Here is a 9,293-nt window from a genome sequence, read left to right as displayed (position 1 = left end):
GAGCCCCCAAGGTTTGGAATAGGCTGCTGCTGGAGGCAGTTCATGCACCCACTTTGAACATCTTCAAGACACATTTGGATGCTTATCTTGCTGGGATCCTATGATCCCTGCTGACTTCCTGTCCCGGGGGGTGGGGGCTGGACTCAATGAATCTCCGGGGTCTCTTCCAGCCCAAATGTCTGTGAAATCTACAAAATGTATGATACAGTTAGTCTGTAAGGTGTACCTCTGCCATGCCTTCTTCTTCTCTGTAAATGAAGGAAGACAGATACCCTGCAATGAACGGTTTACAAATAGATAACAAAGATAAAATATGTATCTAAAGGAAGGTGACTGAGTGCTGAATATTTATGACTATCTTGTTTGAAATAAAACAACATTTACAGCTTGCTAAGAACAGAATTTCCCCCTGCACAGACAACCACTTCATGTACTATTGTACCACAGGTCCCAAGTGTGACTAGTAGAGCTGGCTGGGAAATTTGTGCCAAAATTATTTTTTGATAGATAATGCTATTCTGGAAGAAAATAAAAATTAACATTTTCTACAAGAAAATTCTATACATCCTGAAGAATCATGGGTTTACTTTTCACTCCAGAGGTAGAGGTAGACCTTCTCAGAAGAAAACATACCACCTAACCAGTACTTGCCAAAGAATACTGCCTGATATTCTTCTTAATGAATAATACAGCTGCATGTAAACCATAGTCACATTTTATATATATTTCATTAATTTTGTGTAGCAAGGAAAACTGATTTAATAATGGAAAGACTCTTAAATAACTTCTGAAAATTTTGGATCAATCCCAAAGTGCATAGCAGTTTTGATAAATGCTATAATATAAATAATTTATTTTTATTCATATTTGTCCATGGCCAGATCATATTGATTATATTTATGTTAGGCTTATACAAAGCTAACAGGGTGAACTTTCATGGCATCTGCTATAAAGGTCAGATTATGGATGTATGCTCTATGTATTTATGAGTTAGTCCTGCAAAGGTATGCAGTTGAAGAGAAACATGAGAAACTCTCACAGACTTTTGAGATAATCTGAGTAGTGTACCTAGGGTGGGGCATCTGGGGCATTAGGCCCAGCTGCCAGCTTGAAGGAGAAGGGAGTGAAAAAACTGCAGGTTGCTGCTGCAGCTGCACTGTTGTGCTTGTAACATGGCATTAGTTGGAAGTTGCCAGTGCCTCAGGTGTCCAGCTATCTTGCTATGCTTCTGGAGAAATTTGATTGTAATATTCATAGCAAGCAAGGAGGATCCCTGTAATTGTTTTAGATGGGCAACAGGAACTGAGGGTAGAGCCTGACTAGATAGCAGAATATGTCCAGCATGGTGAGAAATGGTAGAAATCAACGTCCATGACAAATAATCATTCAAGTTATGTTTCAGAATCTATTAGTGCTGCTAATCCACCCGCTCCCCATGAGCAGAGCCCATCCTGTTTATTTCCTTCTCCTATTCATAAATTACTGCCTTTAAATCATCACATAACTACCTTTGATTTTATCCTATGTCTTCCCTGTTCTTGAAAACATTAAACAGTAACCAGCTACTTCTGCCCTCAGTACTTGTTCTCACTCTCTGCTATTCTAATGTTGCTTTTGTGATAGTGTCCCTGGGGAAATGCTCAACAGTAAATCACATTCATACCTCTTTTACAAAAATTGCTTCAGGCAAGAGTCAGAGGAGAAATCTCTTCAGAGGGCATGTCTACATGTGAATTTATGCACACCTAAACTTAATGCACCTTAGCCTATAGCAAGGTGTGCGATTTAGGTGCGGGTCTAGATGTGGACACCTTAAGGTGCTTTAATGCAGCTTGCTGGGTAGCTTGCCTTGGTCAGTACCCTGGACAGCCCCTGGAAGCCCACGACAGTGTAGCTGGGTGGAGCAGGCCAGCACCAGTCAAGGGGGTGGAAACCTCCAGTCACCCTGGATACACTGGCACAAGCCCTGGCTCTAACCCCCTCCCTGTGTTCCTGCCTCCCCAGTGTCAGACAAGAGTGGGCCAGAGCTGGGTTTGTGGTTCAGCACCAGAGCGAGAGGCAACCACAGAGATGCTCTGGCAGCCAGAGCATCTCCATGGAGGACCCAGCCTCCAGTTGCCTCAGGGCATGGTTGGGGACTGTGCCCTGCTCTGCTTTTTTATATTTCACCTTTTTTAGACCCCTGGATATCCAGGGGTCTAATTTTCTTCCCGCGCTGCAAACTTGCAGTGCGGGGAACATTTTTTTGTTCTTGCACGTGCCTGTTGCCCCACCTCAAAGGGGTTTGAAGTCAGACAAGAGGCATGTGCACGCTCATGTGGACGTGCCCAATTAGCCTAAAATCATCATTTTAAAGCACATTAAGGGCACATGCGTGTAGACCCATGCCCTTAATGCACCTTAAAATGGCTAATACACCTTAAATAACCACATGTAGATGCACCCAGAGTCTCCTGAGGTCATAGTCCAAGTCTCTTTAAAATATAGAAATGAGGAATCAGCATGCCTCTTGGTGGATGTAATTTTCAAACCCAGTACGTTAGCTTTGTGTGACTGGTCTCCAACATTCTGCCGTTCCACCCAACCTCCTGAAATTGGCAAAATCGTTGACATGTAACTAGAGCAACTGATACCATCTCCAGAATGCAACAAAAGTCAAATCACATTCTTTATTCCCCATCCTACCTCCTCTGCCAATTTCAGATATTTTTGTACTTTTTGGTTTTGTAGAAGCACATTAACTTGCAAGGTTATTCTTGTCATATTTCTGTCCTATGTAGAACCTGAAAATACCAGAGCTATCATGAGATAGCCTATAAAGTGGGAGACTTTGCTTTCAGGGCTACTTCACTGTCAGGAAGGCTAGGATCTGGAAACAACTTCCAAGTGAGGTAGTGCTGGCTCCTGCCTTGGGGGTCTTTAGGACAAGGCTAGGCAATCACCTTGCTGGGGTCGTTTGACCCACGTACTCTTTCCTGCCATGGAAAGGGTCAGACTTGATGATCTGCTCAGGTCCCTTCTAACCCTACAAACTATGAAACTATGAAACTTAGAACCCAACTTTTAAGCTAAAGAGATTTGAATGAGCTTTCTGTACCAAGCTGCTGTACTTAGCAAAATTCACCTATCACTTGAGATCAGATTTTTTGTGGTTGTCCCTCATTCCCAATCAGTTCTCTCCTCTTCTTTTTGCCTTAGCAATAGTAAGTTTGAGTAAGAGAGCTATAATTACCAGATGGTTAGTTTATGCCTCAAAGAGTGTGTCTACATGTGCAATTAAAAGCCACATCCACATGAGCTTGGATATTTGGTTCTCTGGGGACAATTGGCAGTGGGACACCTTGTGCCACTGCTAATTGTCCCTTGGGAAGGCCTGTGCCAAATGTCCTCTGGCATGTGGCAGGTTACCCCCAGTAGGGTAGGAAAGCCTGGGGCCAGCCAGGTTCCAGTTTTGTGTGGTGCACATTGCCCCCACATGTGCATCTCTGCTTTTTTTTTTGCATGGGTTTATTTGACCCCTGGATATCCAGGGGTCAACTGCCCCTCCACACTGCACCATTGCAGCATAGAGAATAGCTGAACATGCAGTATGTGGTGTTACAGATGTGTCTGCAGTGCCACGTACCACATAGCCGCACTCATCTGGATGCAGTCAATGTGACTGAATATACTCCAGCTCAATTTGAACCAGACTAAATTAATCCCAAGGTCACTGTCTACATGTGTCTTTAAGTACAGTAATTTATGGAATTGTTGGACACCACTTGTATTTGACAGGACTGTCAGCACAGTAAATTAGTCTACTGCATCCTAATTGCCATGTACGTGTGGACAGTGATGCTTTACTGCACAGCAAATTTGTCTGCTGCATAGTAAAACATCATTTATAGATGTGCCCCAGAGGCCTATTTGCCCCTTTCTGTGGCAGACTGGTTACATAATGTGGATGTCACATTAAAGCAATCATCAATGTAATGTTTCTGAAACAGGAGACACAGCAACAATAGCATCCCATTCAAGGAACAACTTTTGAAACTGCACAAGGAGCATAGGCTAAGAACTAAAGCAGGTTGTTTGCCTATACCATCTTTCCTATGCTCCAGTAAGAAACAGAAAAGGACAAAAAACTAGAGGTTAGTGAAGAAGGCTGATGGCTAGAACTCAAAGTATAGTATTTATTTTGACACTGACTTTGGCTGCAATGAATAATTTAACCTTTGCTGCTATAAGCATGTAAGCAACAAAAAATGGTTAGAGGCATGGAAAGTCTCTTATAAAAATGGGAATAACATTTAACTATTTAACATAGGTGTGGTGAATGAATATCTCTCATGCATTTTTAAGATAGAAAGCACCATATAAGTCTTAGGTATGGCTACCCAGCCTACCTCTCTTTCTAAACTGTACAAAATATCTCTCCTTACAATGAGATTCATGAAGTGTTACAACATGGTTTAAATATATTAGTTAAAAAATAAAGGGCTGAAACACTTCTGGACACCAATTTTTATTTGTCTTTTGCAGGTAAGGTCAGTATTCTCACAGTTCTACTGATGGAACTTGATATATCTGAAAATCTGAAGAAAGGAACTGAGGACTGGTCTGTTTACTGTTGATGAAGCATCATCTACCTGCTACCTCAAACAACAAACAAGGGTTTTTCAGAAATGAACCTTTTCCTTCTTTCTTTAGATTTATCTTGTTTTTTAGATCAAAATCAATGGGACAAAGTCAGAATAAAAGGTAAAAGAAAATCAGACTTCTTCTCTGGTCGATTTTTATCCAGTGAGACAGAACCATAAAGGAGCCCTTAGAGAAGTTATTGATTTGTTGCTTAGTCACTTGTGACCATGAAAAGCAACTCCTAGACCTCCATTGATGTTTTATTGATGTCTTTCTAAGTTATATTATTGGTAGCACTCAGAAACCAGAACTAACTGCACTGCATTTAGCTAGTCCTGCAAAACCATAAAAGTAACGTAGGCACCACCTAAAAGTGCCTACAATCTGCAAGGGTATAACAGGAGAACTAGAGCCTGTTGGAAGAGTTTCCTTTACAGGTAAACCCACAAACACCTCACATGCCCATTTTGGAAAGTACTATATTTTTTATTATTATATTGCTAAACTGACTTCTGAGCTAAATACAGAGAATCAAAAGGCCTGAGGGTGAATTGATTCAGTCTTTGCAGGTTAGTTTAAAATGCACAGATTAAATTGAGACACAAGTGAACACACATTTACCTTTGATTCAGGAAATGCAGCCACATGCCTGCAGTGGCTCAGGCCAGAAGCTGGGGGGCACTAGAATATGGTATGTAGCCAGTATGGGCTTTGTATTTGCATCCTCTTCCTGCTGCCCACAAGGTCTCTGGGATTTGAAGTCCAAAATAACAGGAACAGGACTCTGCAGGGTTGCTCATCTCTTTGTCTTCCTGCTTACAGGTGCCTCAGGGATTTGTAGTCCACAGTCACAGTCAGCAGTAAGTGGGAGCAGGGGAAGGGGTGTTCTTCCTGGACCCAGACCCCAGCCAGGGTTTGACTGATGGGGGGCAGGTCTGCCCCCTCAGACTGGGCTGCATCCCCAGCTGGGCTTGTCCCCCACACCCCTTTGTCAGCTGGCCCTCACTGCTCAGGCTAGGTAACAGAGGGGTATGGCCAGCCCTGCTCTTGGGAGCAGACAGCATACCCCAGCACAAAGCATGTTAGGATGCTTTGGGACAGTGATTTAATTTGAACCAGGAAGGGGTCTGGGATAGAAGTTTGACCCAAATCACTTAAGTCTGATACTACATTCAGGTTTATCTTAAATCAGTTTTAGCTATTTTGAAACTGGGTTATGTGCACCAAGCTTCTGTTCTGTTACAGGTTTAAGCCAGTTTCTGATCACTTAAACTGTTTTATCTGTAACTTCTGTCCCTAGCCCTGGTTAATACTTTGTACTGTAGAAGGATACATCTGCTCATCTAAGGGTTTTTCCAGCTGCTAGCACTTAAAAACAGACACATTTTTACAACTCGCTTTTCGCCTGGCTTCAAGCCACCTGAGAATTTCTCTGAGGCTTGAAGAATTTCTATGTGGTCCCATATACTGACCTTATGACCTCCATGCACCTGGGGGGGGGGTGGACAATACAAAGGAGTCATATTATAGCAAAGAAAATGGCCATCTATATGCATTTTTCTCTCAGAAGTAGTCAGTTTCTTTCTGAAACACTTTTTCCAACCAGTTCCTTAACAAACAGGTAGTAAAAATAAAGAAAATTATACATGGCCTGTAGTTACTGTAGTTAATTTTATTAATGAGCTTACCCATCATTATCCCACTACAGAGTCAGTCATGGCTGGATTCTCAGCTTTTGAGACTGTTAATGACATTATTTATGTTTGGAGGATGGGAACAAGGATTCCATCTGTCACTATCACATAATTTATTTGCTGTGTATTACCCTAAGCAGTGAACATGCTATTAGCTCCTGCCCTACAGGGACATGCATCAACATGACGGGAGCTATGGTGTCATGGTCAATCATATGAAAAATAGGTTATACAGAAATGGGTGTATCCAGATTGTTTTCTAGTGAGAGATAGTTGGGTGGGAAAACATTGATTTGTTGTGTTCAAAAAGTTTTGTTTGGGGTTTGATAAACTTTCATAGATTTCAAGGTAGAGTTCCCAAAGAATCCTAGAGCTGGATTAGTCTAGAAGCAGCTAAACTAAATCCTGGTCCACTGACCCCAGGAATCTAGCATCTCTAGGGAAGAAGGCTCAGGGCCATGGAGCTGGTGCTTCTATCCCTTGGTTAGTTTCTGTCAGTGTTAAAAAAACTTCACTTCTTGCTACTAGACCTTTCTTTAGCTATCAGACATTTTGATGTTTGCTAGACCAAAGAGTCATCTATCAGAAATATTCTTTCCTTGGAGGCTTGTTTAAACAATGGTCATATCATCTGTTAATTTATCCTGGAGCTGTAAGGTAGATTTCCTGGATCATGAATCATTTACAATACCCTTTCTAATTTTTCAGCACATGGTTTCTGCCATTGCCTCTGCTTGTACCTGTGAGGTTTCTGTTCAGGCAGGACCACTTACCATTGATGCTTCCATGCAGGTCCAGCTTTGGCACTGTGGAAACTGCAGCTTGCAGTTTCCCTTCCAGTGATAGCTAGGTCACGGAGTGCCTGCTGTGTGAGTGGTGCCTTCTGGTGGTGTCTCTCAGGGTGGCTAGGGGGTGGAGGGGTCTGGGGAGATGGCAGAGGTCCCCCTGTGGTCCCCAGCCTTCCCCCCCCTTAGTATTTACCAACGTGGAGTCTGGCTGCAACTCCCTGTTGCAGCCACGGGGGACTGCTTGTATCGTCAAAGCTATCCAAATCTTTTCCAAAGATTCAGAGAGCTTTGAATTGATTCAGACCTTTAGATTGGTCCCCTGATTTGTTTCAGATTCAGAGATTCGGCCACCAGTTCAGGCTGAATCTCCTCCAAATCGAATCACCACCTGAAGCTTTGCACAGCCCTAATATACAGTTTGAAATAAGCTTTTAAGACCACATTCATAATCAGAAAATTTTGTTGCCAACATATATAGTTCTTTAAATTTGGAGGAAGTTTTTCCTTTTTACATTTATATCCAGGGGCATTCTGCTCACTTAAATCAATTGTTATCAATGGCAGTTTCATATAAATCATTATAACCTTGCCTCAGATGAAGGAAGCACATAAGACAAATGTTCAATATTGTACCACTTGGGTTAGGTATGGTAGAGTGTGTGCTTTTGATTGTTATGTGCTGTGGGTTTTTTGTGTGTTTTTCATTGTGGCCAAGATGGCCCTTGTTGTCTTTGGCTATATGCTCTGCCTGTGGAAAGCTGGGGCCTTGTATGTGGGCAAAATATGTAAAATCCTCTGACCTTATTAGCCAGAGGAAGCAGGAGATTCTCCAGGCAGGTTGAGTAAAAGAGATGCTGGAGCATGGCACTCTTTAATTGGACAAGGCCTGGGTGATGTCACACCAGGTATATGAAAACAACTCAAGTAAGTTTTTTGGGGGGTTTTTTCCTGGGGCTGCTAAGAGCTGCACAGCTGAACTGGGAGCCAGAAAAACTGCTCCCCACTGGAGAGGCAAGTAAAAGCTATGTGAAGGGAAAGCCTCAGGGAGAGAAAGTCTGTCTCAGAGTTTGAGATTCCTATTTCCTCCCTCTTTCCACACTTCCCCACCACTTATTTTGAGTGGGATAATACCATGGGGGTATTAATCCCTGGAGCAGGCTGACCAGGAATGGGGACCTGGCAGCTACTGGTCACATGGTTCTGGCCCCCTCTGTTCTATAATTGTAGTGTTTCAGCATAGTGGTGTAGCTGAGACTGGCTGTCCAGGCTCCAGCCATAGGCCTGGGCCCTTTTTGCTGTTTCAAAGCTATTGTGTTTCAGCCTAGCTGTGTGGCTATACCCTAGCTGTATGTTTGGCTGACAGATTTGGGCCAGAGTGGATTGTGGCATGCTTTAAGCCAGGGTGAGACCTGGCACTTCTTGTTGTTAATCCATGCCTCAGTGCAGTACAGGGGCTGACCAGCTTTTGCTGCCATATTCAGGCCCAATGAAATAGGCCTGGGACTCCTTTTGCCCCTTTTTTAGTTTATGTCCAAACCAAGTTTATTGCCACAAAGGCAATGTACACTGGTGGAAGGGGGGTGCTATCTCCAAAGAGGAGTAAAACTCCTCTGCTCGGGCCTGTAGGGGGGCTGTCAGGAAAGCTAAGGCGGACATAGAGCTAGGACTTGCATCCAAAATCAAACATCATTGGATGCAGGTGTTGCCATGGATGTAGTCTTTCTGGACTTGAGCAAGGCCTTTTACACCGTCTCCCACCCCATCCTCATTAAAAAATTGGGTGACTGTGGCATTGATGCCTACACAGTCAGATGGATTGCAGATTGGCTGAAGGATGGCACTCAGAGAGTGGTGGTGGATGGGTCATATTCAACCTGAGGAGAAGTGGGCAGCGGAGTCCCCCAGGGCTCGATCCTTGAGCCCGCACTGTTCAATTTCTTTATCAGCGATTTGGACGACGGGGTGAAAAGCAACCTGTTTAACTTCACTGATGATACCAAAATTTGGGGTGAGGTGAGCATGCTAGTAGGGAGGGAAAGACTGCAGCAAGACCTGGTTAGGTTACAGGGATGGGCTAGCCAAAAACAGGATGTGCTTCGATACTGACAAGTGCAGGGTTCTACACTTGGGCAGTAGTAACCAGCAGGAAACTTATAAGATGGGAAACTCCCTTCTTGAGAGCACAGAG

This window comes from Gavialis gangeticus, unplaced genomic scaffold, assembly GCF_001723915.1.
Source record: "Gavialis gangeticus isolate Ggan-Ray unplaced genomic scaffold, GavGan_comp1, whole genome shotgun sequence".
Lineage (NCBI taxonomy): Eukaryota > Metazoa > Chordata > Crocodylia > Gavialidae > Gavialis > Gavialis gangeticus.
The sequence above is the reverse complement of the archived record's forward strand: the minus strand, read 5'-3'. Positions refer to the sequence as shown.